Raw genomic sequence first — 15,378 nt, forward strand, 5'->3', positions numbered from 1 at the left:
TGCTGGGAACACGGGAAAATAATATGTTAAACACTCAGCATAAAAACTCAGTATTTATCAAAAATTGCTATGAAAACTGGAAAATAATATGTCAGGAACTTGGTATAGACTTACATCTCACATCCATACCAAAATAAGGTCAAAATGGTATATGATTTAAGCATAAAGGGATATAAGCAAATTAGGAGAGCAAGGGATAGTTTACCTATCAAACCTTTGGAAAAGGGAGGAATTTTATGGTCAAAGAAGAACTAGAGAACATTATGAAATGCAAAATGGACAACTTTGATTACATTAAATTAAAAAGTTTTGCTCAAACAAAAGCAAAGTAGTCAAGATTAGAAGGAAAGTAGAAAGCTGGGGGAAAATTTTTTACAGCCAATGTTTTTAATAAGAGCCTTATTTATATAATATATAAAGAATGGAGTCAAATTTATAAGAATACAAGTCATTCCCCAAATGGTCAAAAGATATGAAAAGACAATTTTAAGTTGAAGAAATTAAAACTATCTATAGTCACATGAAAAAATGCTTTAAATCACTATTGAGTAAAGAAATGCAAATTTAAACAATTCTGAGGTACCACTGCATACCTCTCAGATTGACTAAAATGACAGGAAAAGATAATGATAAATGTTGGAGGGAATGTGGGAGAACTGAGACACTGATGCATTGTTGGTAGAATTGTGAAATAATCTAACCATTCTGGAGAGCAATTTGGAACTATGCCCAAAGGGCTAAAAAAATGTGTATAAACCTTTGATCCAGCAGTGTCTCTACTAGGGTCTGTATCCCAAGGAAATCATACAAGAGGGAAAAGGACCCATCAGTGCAAAAAATGTCTGTAACAGAGCTTTTTGTGGTAGCAAAGAATTAGAAAATGAGTAGATACCCATCAATTGGGGAATGGCTGAATAAGTTAAGGTATATAAAAGTTATGGAATATTATTGTCCTATAAAAAATTATAAACAAGCTGATTTTAGAAAGATCTGGGAAAATTTACATGAACTGAAGCTGAGTGAAACAAGCAGAACCAGGAAAGATGAGGAAGACTCATCATTTTATGAGTTCAAGTCCGGCCTCAGATACATAGTAGTAATAGCAAGATTTTGTGATAATCAAGTATGATAGACTTGATTCTTCTCAGTGATTCAGTAATCCAAGGCAATCCCAATAAAGTTTGGATGGAAGCCATCCAAGTCCAGAAGAGAACTAGGGAGACAGAGTAAGTCAATATATGCAAAATTCACTTTCCTTTTTCTTTTTCTCTCTCTCTTTTTTCCCTCTCATTGTTTTTTCCTTTGGTTCTGATTTTTCTAATCCCAAAATGATTCATAAGGAAATATGTTTAAAAAATTCATGTACATGTATAACCAAAAAAAAGTTTTTACATATAACTAGGGAAAATAAAAATTTAAATATATATAATTATTATTACATATAATATATAAATAATATGCAATTTTTCCCTTTCTCTCCACCCTCATGACTATCATTAGACACTTTTAAATCCTAAGAAGAGCAGGATGAAAGACAATCCATCAATAAATCAGTCAAAAATATGTTTTAAAGGTCTTCTATATCCCAAGCACTATACTAAGATCAGGAAAGATTTAAAAGGATTAAGGGGAATTAAGAGTGATTAGGCAGTAAAATCTGAAGAAGGAAGAAAAGAAAGACAAAGTAAGGTAAGTAAGAAAAGATAAATTTAATAATTAGAGAGTAAAGCAAAGCAATTGAAGATATTGGTGAAACAAATGAAACTGGTGCAAGGCTGAAGGGGAAGTGCTTGGGGCTGTCAAAATTAAGACAGAAAAGAAAGATAAGTGGGGTTGATGTATTATTAAGAAGAAAGACTTGAGTATAACATTTTTTAATGAAATACTTAGGCTTGAGGTATAAAACCCATCAGTAGGTTTTTTTAAAAAAAAAATTTTAAAGCATAGTGTGTAATGTTTATAAGTTGACCATAGTCCAGTGATTATCACCCATGTTCCAATACAGTCTGGTTTTCTTCCTGAAGGTTACTATGAAGAAATTTGAGTCAGGCCCATGACTGAAAAACAATGAACAGAATCTATGGAATAGAAGACTTATACATAGAAGAAAAAGGACAAATACAACTATATGAGAGCTTAAGAAGGCAAATACAACTGTATAAGAGCTTAACTACAGGGTTGGTTTTCCCTGAAGAGGAGGGAATAAAATGCTTTGAGGAGCAAGAGTCTTCTTTTCTTCCCAAGAAGAATATCATTAAGAACCACAAGTTATCATGTCAGAGACCATGAGGTCTCTGTAAGTCTCAGAGGAGGGATTGAGAAGTAATAGTAGTAGTTGGTGATTCTCTACTCAAGAATAATGAAGAAACAATTCGTTTACTTGATCATAGTAATTATGGGACAAAAATTTGAACATAATGGAAAACTTCTTAGGACATCAAAACAAAAGTATTCCCTTCTAGTAACTCATGGGCATAAACGATACTGCTAGAAAGAAGCTAAAAATGATTATGAACTTTTGGGGGAAAAGCTGAAAGTCTTGGGGGTCTAGATGAATTTTTCCTTTATTGCTGTCCATTAAAATCAAGAGATGCAAAAGAAAAAAAAATAACTTGTGAATAGCTGACTAAGAAGATGATTTCTAAAAATAGGATTTGGATTACAAGACCATGACTTAAAATGCAAAGATGACAAATTCCTGGCAAGAAACAGAATGCAGTGAACAAAGACTTATAAGAATATATTTGCTGTGTGTCAGTCAACAAACTTTTATTATGTGCTTTTATTATATTAGTTGAAAAAGATAAGTAGGTCATATAGTTAATAAAGTATTAGATTTGCAGTCAGGAAGAAATGAGTTCAAAACCTACTTTATGATGTAGGTAAGTGGAGCAGGAGATAGAACACTGAGCTTGGAAACAGGAAGTCTCATCTTTATGAGTTCAAATCTGGCCTTGGATATGTAATAGCTATGAGACCCTGGCCAAATGACTTAGTCTTGTATGTCTAAATTCCCCATGTGTAAAATGAGCCAGAGAAGGAAATGATAAACCACTCTAGTATTTGTGCAAAAGAAAATCCCAATAAGGTCGCAAAGAGTAAGACATGACTGGAATGACTAAACGCACACTTTTACAGGCATTAAGTATTGGGGATACAAAAAAGGACAGAAATATAATCCCCACCCTCAAGGAGGAGAAATATGCAAACAAACATGTATATGACAAGATATATTCAGTCTGAAGAGAAATAATCTTGGAGGGAAGGCACTAACAATGGGCAAGACCCAGAAAGATCTACTAAAGAAAGTAGGCTTTTACAAATATAATTCAAAAAACTTCAAATTAAAAATGATGGAATACACACACACACACACACACACACACACACACACACACACACACACACACACACACACAAACACCTCCCTAAGTTAGATTTCATAGAAATTTAGGCAGCAAACTAAAAGTCCTAAAATAAGGAGGCAAATTTGATTTCAGAGATATTACTGAGACTTGATCAGATGAAATGTATGACTGCTTTGGCTCTGGATGTTAAAAGAAATAAGATATGTTTTTAAAAATGGTTGAAGGTTAGCATTGTATATTAAGATAGTATATTCATATCAGCAGATCCAGGAACCGGAAGAAGGAACCATGAGAGAGAATATTTAGGTGAAAATCAATGGAAGGATCAATAGATGTAATTTTTGTCATTAAAATGTAGTGGAGGCCACTTGGTCAGAAGGCGGAAATAGATGAGGAGTTTGGGAAACAAATTTCAAGTCTGGAACAGAGGCCTGATATGAAATAGTGACTTCTATTTTCCTGCCATCTGCAAAAACTTCTTTACTTGACTTAATGATAATTTCCTCTTCAAAAGGCAGAAGAACTAAGAAGGGGAAATTCTATTCTGGGAATGAGTTACTAAAAGGGAAGAACTGGTATCTGAGTAGAAATACTGGAAACATGGGGGGGAAGCAACCACTCTTTCTTAGAGTTTGTGATAGAAAAGAAGAAGAAAATTAGGCAGTCTGATTTGGGCCATCAACTTTGGTAACCAGATTTCAAAGAGTTCAGGAAAAAAAAAAAAAAAAAACACCAAAATAAAACAGGTAGAGAATTCCATGGACTAAAATGTTAAAAAAAAAAAAAAAAAGTCAACTTAGTATGATCAAGTATATTATAAGAACAATATCAATTGTTTTTGAGATTTGACTAGTTCAAGGTATAGCTTCTTAGTCACTTGGGTAGAAAACAGCCAAGAAGTGAGGGACTGGTTCCCTAATTTGAGGTTTTTGGCTATAATCCAGAAGCATGAATAAGCCTGGGAAGCAATGTATAACTGAGTAAGTGTTTTATCCTGAATGAATAAATCTACCCTGTTCTGAATATCCTTTCCCCACTATGACTAAATAAACCTTTTTTTGGTAAACTACTAACTAGATGGATCACAAGTGATTCATCTCATTTCAACTTATGACCTAAACAACCAGAAGTCAAGCCTGGATCAGGCCCAGCCTATTACACATAAGACATGCTTAAGAATGAGATTCTGAAAAACCCAATTGGAAACAATTTACAATGAGAAGGATAATTGGGATTTGTCTGAAGAGACTGATGTGGAAGCATAGAAAATTCAAAAATTAATTTAGATTTTTAAAAGGTGAATGACATATAACCTGTTTTTCCAGGCATGATTTATCTGTGATGTGTATATGGTATCTCATGAAAATATTTTCAGAATGGCACAATGAATCCAAAACTTTCAAAAAATTAATAGTTCATCCTCCTCCATTTCTGTTTTTTGTTACTTTGTTGATATGATCTGCCATTACAAATGTGATCATCAGCTTAAATGACAGTTGTGTATATATCATTTCTTACTTGGTTAATTCAGCTATGCTACTCTATGTATCAAGCATTTTGATTTTTTTTTTTTCAGATTGATTCCAAGGATTAAATGGACCACAAGAACATTATATACAGTAATACCAATATTAAGAACAACTTTGAGCAAATAAGTTATTGTGTCTCTTGTAAATACCCAAATTAACTATAAAGAATATATGAAGACAAATGCTAGCTGTATCCAGAGAAAGGACTAATAAATAGAAGTATGTATATAATAATTACATATATATATTTGTGTGTGTGTGTGTGTATCTGTATTCCTAATTGTATCCATCTCTGAGGGGAAGGAAAAATAAAGAAAAAAATTTAACTTGATAATTTTATTTGAAAGGAATAGCAAATTATGAATAACAGATTTTTAGTTTCATGCATAATCTTCTTATTGTGTTACAATATGTTAATACATGTATTCAATATATTAAAAATTAAATTAAGATTTTTTAAAAATGCAAATCATCTGATCTGCTCACTTTTTTTAAAAAAGAGAAAAATAGAAAGATCAAAGAAGAGTTCCGTGTGGATGATAATAATTGACAATAGAAAACATGGAAAGCTGCTTAACTCTAATTTTTTTTCTGTTTTCTCTCTCATGAATACAGACTTGCATTGGAAACAACAAAACAAAACTATGGAGTTGGTACCCAAGATGAACAAAACGATTCTAAGTGAACACGTAGGTGCCCTAGGATTAAGTCAAGTTACCTGGCCCAGATGAACTAAAACATTAGGTCATAAAATAATAGAAAAATTTGATTAATGAGCCACTGACAGTGACATTTAAAATGTCATAGAAAACATAGAAATATGGTACCATATAATCAGAGAAGGGCAAATATATCAGTTTTCACAAAATAAAAATAAAAAGGAAGAGAAAGCTTGCAAACTTGCAAACTATAAGCTAGTGAGCTTCCCCTTTGATTTCTATGAAAATGCTAAAATAGTTCAGTAAAAAGATGGTTAACAAATACCCGGAAAAGGAAGAATTAATTACTAGAGCCAATATGATTTCATCAAATTCTTGCTATTTAGATAGGGAGAAAGCTGTAGATAAAATTATTTTCAGCAAAATTTTTGCTAAAGTATCTCATACTATTCTTGTAGACAAGATGGAAATATAAGGATCAGATGAATTCAGAACTTGTTGAATGGCTAGAACCAAAGAGTAATTGTTCATTTCTCCAAAGTCAACATGGCAGGAGCTTTCTAATGGTGTATCCTAAGGAGCTAAGCTTGGCCATTTGCTCCTTAACATTTTCATTAAAAAAAAACCAAACAAAAAAAAAAAAAAACTTGGATAAAGGCATAGATGGCAGAATCATCAAATTTACAGATGATATCAAATAAGAGGAAGAACTAACACACTAGATAACAGAATTGGAGTTCAACAAGATATTAAAAGATTAGAACATTGAACAGAAATCTAATATTAAGTTCAATAATAATAAATATAAAGTTATGCATTTCAGTATTAAAAAAATCAACTCCACAAGTATTAGATGTAGAAAGCATGGTTAGATAGCAGTTGTTCTGAAAAAAAGGAATTTTAGTAGACCACAAGCTCAATATGACAAAGTTATGTGATAAGGCAACCAAAAATGTTCATATTATTTGAGGATTTTTTTTTGCCATTGATAAATTCTATCTAAAATATTGTGTTCACTTCTGGGTGTCACAATTTTTAAAAATTCTAACAAGCAGTTCAAATATAGAATGAACTATCTTGAGAGGAGATAGATTGCAACTTTTTGAAGGTCTTCAGGAAAAAAACAATGACAATGTATTAGGTATGTTACAGATTGAACTCTTTTTTTCAGGTGTTAATAAACCCAGGGATCTTTGGAAGTTCTTTCCAGCCTTCAAATTCTATGATTCTCACAGAGGTTCTCAAAGTATGGTCTAGAGAATCATAGGGATCTCTGAAATCCTTTTAGAGGGTCTACAAATTCAAAAATAGTTTTTATTTCCAATGTTGTAAATGTCTATAAATATATCCAGATAAACAAAAACTCTTTGGAGAGATCCTCAATAATTTTTAATAGGATAAAGATATTGAAAACAGAAGTTTGAGAATCACTAATGTCCTGAGACTCTTGACCCTCACCAATAGAATGTAAGCTACTTGAGGACAAGGATAGTTTTGCTTTTTTGTCTTTGAATTCCCAACTCCCAATACAGTGTTGAGTATTGTAATAGGTTCTTAATAATGGCTTTTTGAATGAATGAATCAGTATTTTTAACCCCATTTTACAGATAAGGAAAAAAGAGAAAAACTAGGTTTTAATAAATCTCAGTTGAACATATAAATCTATTCATAGGCTTTATCCTAGGCTCCCCTTTAGTGCAGATGTTAGGCATTTGTCCAGATAATTTTCCGTACAATTAAATTTGTCCAAAAGTAAAGGATATGGTAAGTTCCTTCAAGCAGAAGGTAAATTATTTAAATGATCACATCATCAATACCTTTTGGGTGCTGGTTGCTGAGATCTTTTCCAAATATTAAACTTTTTGATTCTGTGATTATGCTGACCAGATAATGACTCATTTGGAGAGGCCTTTGCTACCAACTGTAGGAGTTGAACTTGGTTAAAGAAACTGATCAGATTGCCTCATTTTGAAATTCATAGAAATTGCCCTTATTTAAATTGCTGTAGTGAGTAACTTCTATTCAGAACTTGAGCAAATGACTTAACTTCTTTGGACCTCAGACTTTCATGTGTAAAAATAAGGAGATTAAAGATTTTCAATCTACAATCCTTAAGCTGTCTATCCACCACCATGTGCTACCTCTCAAATGTAGTCCATTCATAGCAATATTGCGATCTACATATGCTTTTTCAATTAATCTTCCCATCAAACATTTTTTTTAAAAGATTATTTCTTTCTTGTCTTTCATGAAAGGATGCAAGATTAATAGAAACTGAAGTTAGACAGTCCAGAAAAAGTGAATTTGGAGTTAGAGGATTCAAATTTTGACCCTGTTATTTTCTTCTTTCATGACCTAGAACCAGTAACAACTTTTCTGGGCTTCAGTTTCTTGATCACTGAAACGAGACGGTTGTATCAAATGATAAACAGGGTCCTTTCTACTTCTAAATCATAGGACTCTATAAATCTGAAGTAGGATAGAAGCCTTTGAATATAAGCCACAGACCTTCAGTTCCAGCTAGAGATTAGTATCTAGAGCGAAAATGCAGTATTAGAAAAATGAAACACCTACCTAACCGTGACATGTTCAAAGGCTTCCTTTCTAGTGGTTTCCTGGTATTAAATGATTGGGGGAGGGGGGGGGGGCAGGGAGGAAGGAAAGGAGGAAGAAAGATGACAAGCCCCTGAGGAAGCCACAGCAGTCTCCAAAGTCTCCTCAAAATGGTATATTCTTCTACAAACAAACTAGGCAAGCCTAGCAGATGCCCCCCTATCCCCACCCCCATCCTGAGGGAAAGCTGCCCCTTTAACAGCACAAGGCGAGATTCTCTTCAGTCTGTGTGGGCTGTGATTTGTCATTTTCCTTTCTTCTCAGTGCCTTCCTTGCTCTCTGTGATATTTTTATTTGTGTGTGCTTTTTTTTCTTCTTCAGAAATTCTGTTTTAGAAGTCTTGTTTCCGGACATAAACTGTAATTACCTTTGACTGTGCAGAGAAGCCAAGAAAGTGAAGCAGAAGATGACATTTTATGACAGAGGCGCATTAAGAGATCTTTGGAACCCGTTCCCTGTCAATTTTGCTTCTGACTTTTTTTCCTGACATTTGCAGGTGGCTTGGGGGCGATGTCTCTTGGATGCCATTGCCAGGAAAAAATCTTTTCCCTTTCTTTAGGCAAGAAGAGTGGTTATCCAGTAAGTGGCAGCAAACAGCTTAAAGATGCATCTGCTCTGATTTACTGTTACAGACTTTTATGAATGAAGTAGAATCACTGATCCAGCAGCCGAAGATGAAAGTAATGGACGCTGAGAATTTCCTTAACGGACAACACATGGGCCTATCATTTCCTCTCCTTCCAGCCTCCAAGGCATGAACAAAGGAAGACCTACTTGAAAGAGTTTCTTAAGAGCTCTCCTTATTGGGAATTCAATATTTTCCTACACTGAAGAGGGTTGTACTGTTTTCTCCTTTGGTAATACTTATATTATAGTCTCTTCTATAGAGATAATTAGTTGTTGGACTCCTGATGAATCTGATGACCTCTTTAAAACGGGCCAGGCAAATTATGATAACCCCCAGCTGGGCAAAGTGAAGTGAGACTATTCTTTAGTAGATCTGCTTGTGGGAGGATGGGTGTCCTGTGCGAGTGGGGGTGGAGGGGGAAGGAAGGTCAGGGCTGCAGACGGGCTAATTTAATTAATACTGCTGCCCTGGGCCGATGAGGTAACCCTTCCCCCCTCCCCCAAGAATGTTCTGGACTATAGCCATGGCCATTATTTAAAGGAAAGGTGGAATGTTCCTAGATGTTATGCAAATCTACAGTTAAGAGCTGTTAGATGGTTAAAATACTCTAGTTGTGGGCACAGACTGGCCGTTCAAACCTGTTTTACACATTGATAGTGTACGTCGGCCTGGAAATGGGGTCTAAAGTATAGAGCACAGGATTTGGAGACCAGGAGATCAGCTCTGGGATCACTAGCCTCTCAGGGCCCCAGGCAGCTGTGTCAGCTTATCTGAGACATCCTATCTCCCTGGACATGCCCAGGTACTGGAGGAGTCTCATCTAGGTGTGTCACAAAATCCCCAGACCGCCAGCCCGAGTTACAACCGGCTGAAGGTTTGACCTCCGGAAAGTCACAGTTGTAGAGAAATGAGGTTAAGTCCTGAGGGAACAACAACAACAAAAAAAAGGGGGTTGGGGGTAGGGATAAAAGGGGGAGGGTTGAAAGAAAAGAAGAGGAATTTTAAGGTCCAGATAAAGAATCTGGAGGATTAACTACCGGGGATCTTTTTTGGTTGTTGTTGCCTGCTTAAATGTTCAGTAGGTCATGATTCCTTAAGAGTGCCCTAAGCAAAACAAAAGTTTGGAACCACTGCTCCCATCTACTGAGTTGTAGGTTGGCGGTTATCTGCCTACTTCTGTATGTAAGTGTCTGGATGCACAATGTAGTGTGTTGAAATATTTACGAAGGGCATCTAGGAAAGATGGGGCAGCTAGGTTGCTCTGCAATCAGCTCATCTCGAGTTCAATTCTGACGGCAGACACTTGCTCGCTGTAAGAGCCTGGACAAGTCACTTAACCCTGTTTGCTTCAGTTCTTCTTCTGTAAAATGAGCTGGGGAAGGAATAGTAAACCACTCTAGTATCTTTGCCAAGAAAATCCCAGATGGGGTCATGAAGAGTTGGACACGAGTGAACCAACTAAACAATAACATTTGAAAAAGCCAATTGCAACTTAAATCAGTGTCTGTTGCAATTTCTTAGAAACTGAAAAATGATGAAGAAATCCTAGAATGTTTTGGTTATAAAGTTGCTGTATATGGAATGCACTAGATTATTTACACACAGCGATACTTGCTTTACTGATCTAAGACCATCAACATTTTTATTTTTATATATATGCTAGAATCCCATGTTTTTGGAAACTCTAAAAAGATGGAAGTAAACTGAAGGACATATTCCCAGGAAACTATTGTAATGAGAATCGTTGTAAACAATTCCAAATTAATTTAAAATTGCTTTGAGGAAGGAAAAATTTGGACACAAATTCAAGAGTGAAGGAACCACAGAGACAAAAGGAAGAGGGATACAAAGGGAACTTAAAAGACCCTTAGGTTTGGAATGGAAGGACCTTGGCCAAAATGTCAGCTCTGCTGACTCTATATTTAACTTTGAACAACTCACTTAAAGCTCTCTAAGACTCAGTTTCCTCATCTGTAAAATGAGAAAGTTGGTTAAGACGACCTCTGAGGTCCAGTCCAAGTCTAACTCTATGATCATATAAGTTGTTAAATCTGTATCAGGTTTTTAAGAGACTCTCTTTTTTGAGGGGTTAATTAAAATATCCCTTTATCATTAATTTTTTTTCATATTTTTATATTAGTCATGTTGTGCAAGAAAAATCACACTCAAAAGGGAAAAAAACTATGAAAAAAAAATAAACAAAAAGAAAAATTCTATGCTTCAATCCACATTCAGTTTCCATAGTTTTTTTCTCTCTGGATGTGGATAGCATTTTCCATCCCAACCATTGTAATTGAATTGAATCACTAGATTAACGAGAACAGTCAAGTCCATCATAGTCAATCATCATATAATTTTGTTGTTATTGTAATTACTTTTTAAAATATATATATTATATATTCATTTTTAACATTTACTTTTATAAGATTTTGATTTCCATTTTTTTCTCCCTCTCTCCATCTCCTCCTACCTCTCTCATCAAGATGGAAAGCACACTCCTATAAATTATACATGTATTATTGTATTAAACATATTCCCACATTAGTCGTGTTGTGAAAGAAGAATCAGAACAAAAAGGAAAAACTGAAATGCAGCTTTGCAATTTTTTTTCTTTCAATTAATATATAATAAATTTTTACTTCTCTATTCTGTACAGGATACAGTACTTTATCCAGACTACAAATTACGGGGCTCTCCTGTCTTTGGTCTAGTTTGCCCCAGTAGACCTCTAAGTGTGCTTGGCCAGACTGGTCTTTATCACCTTAGAATTGTATGCAAGTGGTTTAAGATATCAGCTGATAAAACAGGTTATCTTTCTGCCAAGTGAAGCTTTCCAGCCTAGGTCTCACCCAAGAGAAGAGTGGTAAGACATTTCCCAGGGTTACTTGGCATTAAATACATTTAATCCTCATGAATGAATAAAAAGGCATTTATTAAGATTGCCAAATGACAGAGATACAAATATAAATGAGACTATCTCTGCCCTCAAGGAGCTTACATTCTAATGTCATCATCAGTCCAGGTATAAGGTCCTAATGTCTTTGTGTGTGTGTGTAACAATATGTTATTCCCAATCACAGCATAGTAATGGGAACTAACAATTGCTTTCTATTTTTGATTAGTCATGTTTGATTTGTCACTAATAAAATTGATTTCTATTTTTAAAAATGGACTCAATTCCAAAAAATTTGAGAGGAGGGGAGTGCGGGGGGAATAAGAGGTTGTTTTTAAAATGTTTCTATAAATACCATCAATGCTATATTTTCCAGAAAAATTGTATGTATTTATAGATTTTTTCAGATCTTTGGTCCTTCATTTTCTCTTGCAGTCCCTATTTTTCTCTCCTCCTTTCTGGAAACGTTACTTATTTTTAACTCCTTTATCAACTAGTTGATAAGAAGGGGAAAAAAGAAGAAATGAAACTTGGAAAAGTCAGAATTACAAAATTTCAGATCTTCATGGCCAAACTTGTAAGTGAGAATAGGGAAGAGAGGACAGAGGATATGAATTCCAGTACTTCATAAATGCTTATTGATGATCAATATGTCATACTGAGTTTGCTTCACAAATTTGCATGTCATCCTTGTGCAGGGGCCATCTTTTCTGTATTGTTCCAATTTTAGTATATGTACTGCTAAAGTGAGCATCCATTCTGAGTCTGTAGTCCACCCAGATCTTTTTTGAACAAACTTCTATCTAGCCATCTTCCCTCCCCCTGTTTCTTGCCCCCATCCAAACTTCAATGTTTATTTCTTTAATTCAAGTAAAAAAACACCATTTATTCTATTCCATTATATCTTATTAGACTTGGCCTTTTATTCTATCAAGACTTTTTTGAATACTGATTCTATCATGCAGTGTGTTAGCAATCCAGCCCAGCTTTGGCTCATCCATAAATTTGATGAACATGTCACCAAAATGTACAGATGTCTAAAGCACTCCATTGTGTGGCTTCCTTCCAAGATACTTTTTATTTAGGTACTTTTTAGTTCTGATAAAAGGTTTGGTGGGAGACAAATTTAAGTTAAATTAGCAATCATTTCTAGATAATTTCTGAATTATACAAAGGTAACATGATGTATAGAAGAAGTATGGTATGGAGAATAGAAAGGTAACCTTGAAAGCTAATCTCTCTGTTCTCTAGGAGAATTTAAGTCAATGAAACGACTTGCATTGCTGAACTGTATTGTTGACTTGTATTGCTGGAGGAGTTTCCTTATGAAAACTCCTCATCCCATATTCTAACAAAGCATAATGGATTTTAAAGTTTGGAGAAGGATTCAAATCTTGGCTTTGATATCAAACAGGTTAGTCTGGGTAAGTATCTTTGAACTCTCATTTCTTCATCAGTAAAATGAAAACTATATTTGTATTATCTATTTCATAGTACTTTGTTAGGATATTGCTTTGCAAAACATAAAGCACTTTATGATATTATTCAATTCAAGAAATATTTGTTGACTATTTCTTATAGGTGGAGCACTGTCCTAAGTGCTGTTAGGATACCATAGGAAGTTTTTTCTCAAGAAGCTGAAGATTTAAAAAGAAACACATATAACACATATAAATAACGACAAGACAAAAACAAAACATGAACGCTTGTGTAAATATCAAATAGTACGAGATTTCCTAAGAAAAGGTATTATTTTTGGCTTCACTAGGATAAAGGGTTGGAATCAAGTTAAGCTTCAGGATATATTTAGCACATAAACTCATTTTCTTTCTTTTTAAATATTTTCTTTTTTCCCAATTACATGCAAAAACAATTTTAACCTTTGTTTTTCACAGTTTTCAGTTCCAAATTTTCTCTTAGCCTTCCCACCTACCCCTTCCTGCTCTCCAGTTAGAAAACAACACTTAGATAAAAACATAAGCTAATTTTTTTGTTGTTTTATTTTTCTGGTTATACATGAACATTAACTTTTAAAGCACACATTTCTTTATGAATCATGTTGGAAGAGAAAAATCAGAATAAAGGGGAGAAAGCACAAGAGGTAAAAAGAAATAGAAAAAAGAAGCGAACGTAGAATGTGTTGGCTTACATTCAATCTCCAGTTCTCTTTCTGGATACAGATGGCATTTTCTATCCAGAGTTTATTGGTATTGTCTTGGATCACTGAACCACTGAGAAAAACCAAGTCTTTCATAGGCTGCAATCATAGTTGATCATTGCACAATCTTTCTGTTTCTGTGTATAATGGTTCCTGGTTTTGCTTGTTTCCCTCAGCATCAGTTCCCCTAAATCTTTCCAAGTCTTTCTAAAATCAACTTGTTCATCATTTTAAAAATAAAATAATAACATTCCATTACCTTCATATACCACAACTTATTCAACCATTCCCCAATTGATGGGCATCTATTCATTTTCCCGTTCCTTGCTAAAACAAAAAGAGCTGCCAAACATTTTTGTATATGTGTTTTTCCCCCCTCCTTTCTGATTTCCTTGGGATAGTATTGGCACTGCTGGGTCAAAGGGTATATATTCCCTTTGGGCATAGTTCCAAATGACTTTCCAGAATGGTTGGATCATTTCACAATTCCACCAACAATGTATCAGTGTCTCAATTTTCCCACATCCCCTCCAACATTAATCATTATCTTTTCCTGTCATTCTAGCCAATCTGAAAGGTGTGAAGTAGTGACTCAAAGTTGCTTTAATTTTCATTTCTCTGATCAGTAATGATCTAGAGCATTTTTTTTTATATGACTTTACATGGCTTTCATTTCATCATCTAAAAATTGTCTGTTCATGTCTTTTGATTATTTATCTATTGGATAAACTAATTCTTGAAGATAAAGATAGGATTGAAGAAGCAAAGACATAGGTCAGAGGCTTATAGTATTGTAGCAATAGTAATAGGGAGGACTGGGTTCAAATCCTTCTTTGCTTGTTGCCTAACTTTACATAACCTATTAAAAATTTCTGAGGCTTCATGTTTTTCCTCCGAAAAATGGAGAAAGTCCTTGCATGGGGAAGTGAAAAAAAAAAAGCTTATAAGCCTTAAAGTATTTTATAAATTTAAGTTATTAATATTGCTAGTACATTTCATATGGAAAATAGCATAGGAAAAGATCTGACAGAAAAGTCCCAGATGAGTTCAGAGACACACTTGGCTCGAATATAAGATATAAAAAGAGACAACTATCACATAAGGCTGGAAAGAAAAGTTGAAACCAGATTACTTTAAATCAGAGCTTCTTAAACTTTTTCCAGTCATGACCTCTTTTCGCTTAAGACATTTTAATGTGATTCCAGCATATAGATATATAAAATAGTATACAAATCAAACATTTAATAATAATTATCATACTTTCACAACCCCAAATTCTGTTACAAGACCCTATATGGGATTGTGAACCACATGCAGTTTAAGAAGCTGATTCTTATATGACTAAGAAGTTTGGATTTAATTTTTCCTTTTACATTGTCACCCCTCATAAGTTCCAAGAAACTCTAGATACAGTGTAAGTCTTTGGCCTAAAAGAGATGGCCAAAGGACCAGTCTTTTTAATAACTTGTTGGGCTTGCTAATGAAATGATTAAATTGCCCCCCCCCTCCAAAAAAAAAGAAATTTGGACT

At 34.3% G+C, this 15,378-nt stretch overlaps 1 pseudogene; it reads right to left on the reverse strand.

The window, feature by feature from the left end:
• Positions 1-12,343: 12,343 nt before the first annotated feature.
• LOC127546029 (uncharacterized) lies at positions 12,344-12,444 on the reverse strand (annotated as a pseudogene).
• Between the last annotated feature and the right edge of the window lie 2,934 nt (positions 12,445-15,378).

The sequence above is a fragment of the Antechinus flavipes genome, chromosome 1 (assembly GCF_016432865.1).
Source record: "Antechinus flavipes isolate AdamAnt ecotype Samford, QLD, Australia chromosome 1, AdamAnt_v2, whole genome shotgun sequence".
In the NCBI taxonomy this organism is placed as follows: Eukaryota; Metazoa; Chordata; class Mammalia; order Dasyuromorphia; family Dasyuridae; genus Antechinus; species Antechinus flavipes.